Consider the following 1,392-nt stretch of genomic DNA (forward strand, 5'->3'; position numbering starts at 1 on the left):
GCTCGAACGCCGCCCGAGTGACGCTGGCATATAGTAAGTTTAGTTTGTACACGATGCAAAAAAAATCCTGATACTGGGAATGAAATTTGAAAGAAAAAGTGTAAGACAGAAAAAAGGGGACAGGACAACGCTTAAACTCAGCTCACGACAACGTCTCAAACTCAACCCGGCTGAAAACTCAGCTCAGGACAGCGTCTCAAACTCAACTCAGCTGAGTTTGAGACCTTGTCCGGTCCCCTTTTCTATTTCTTCGTGCAGTATTTCTTTCGAATTTCATTCCCAGTATCGGGATTTTGCATCATGATCAACATACACCAGCTCGCCTGCACCTTGACATTTTTTTTTGTTTGTAATTGCTTTGGAGGTTTATCTTCCGAGACGGAAGAAATGGCGAGCAAAAAGCACAGAAGCTAACACAACTTGAGGTCGAGGAGTGTTCTACCATACCAGTAGCGTCGGAAGATGAAAAACGGGGGGGGGGGGGGGGGGGGGGGGCTCCAGTCTTTTTTTCTTTCTCCCCCCCTCCCCCAGATATTTCGAACTGTTAAAGAAAACAATACGGGTAAAGAGGGCAGGGTCGAGCTTATTTTAATGTCGAATTATTTATGCATATGTATAGCTACTGCCACTCTTCACTGCATAAAAGATCGCGTAGATGGTCCATTGTTAGAAACTCGTCAGAAGGCGCTACTCGTGACATGCTCGGTGGTTCGGAAGTTCAAAGCTATGTCTTTTCGACTTAAATAACTGTGCCATTGGTAAAAAATATTAAATAAATAAACATTAGAATAAATGCAAAATATAAAAAGCTGGAAAAAAAAAAAAAACTATCCAGAATCCACCGGAAGTGTTGTATCCTTGCATATTCACAGGGCCAGAACTACGAAACAAGTTTCTTCTATCAAAATGTGTACAGGCTAAAAGAAACATGTCCCAAAAACGTGAAATGAAAAAATAAACATAATATTTATATATATATATATATATATACATATATATTTTTTTTTATGGCGTGCCGATTTAGAACAATATTAGAAATCTTTTTCCCTGAGTTAATTTATTCCTCAATGTGAAAATAACACTATATACATTAATTTCTATTCTGCAGATGGTAGTGACATGTACTGTCTGTGGTGTTAATTTATTAGCGGTACCGAAAAACAATTTCGACGAAAAAAATTACCAAGTTTAGGGCATAATTGCCCAAGATACATGTTTGGATATTTCTTCCAGACTCGTCTTGAAGAATAATAATCATATCTTGAGACTACACTTACCTAGGCAATACATAGATCATTCTTAAAAAGTTTAACATCTTCGGCTATAGCGCGCTTTAATATCTTCGGCTATAGCGCGCTTCAAATATGGCACGAACGACAATTGTCAAAAACC

Source organism: Ixodes scapularis, unplaced genomic scaffold (assembly GCF_016920785.2).
Source record: "Ixodes scapularis isolate PalLabHiFi unplaced genomic scaffold, ASM1692078v2 PGA_scaffold44__24_contigs__length_19508400, whole genome shotgun sequence".
Taxonomy (NCBI): Eukaryota; Metazoa; Arthropoda; class Arachnida; order Ixodida; family Ixodidae; genus Ixodes; species Ixodes scapularis.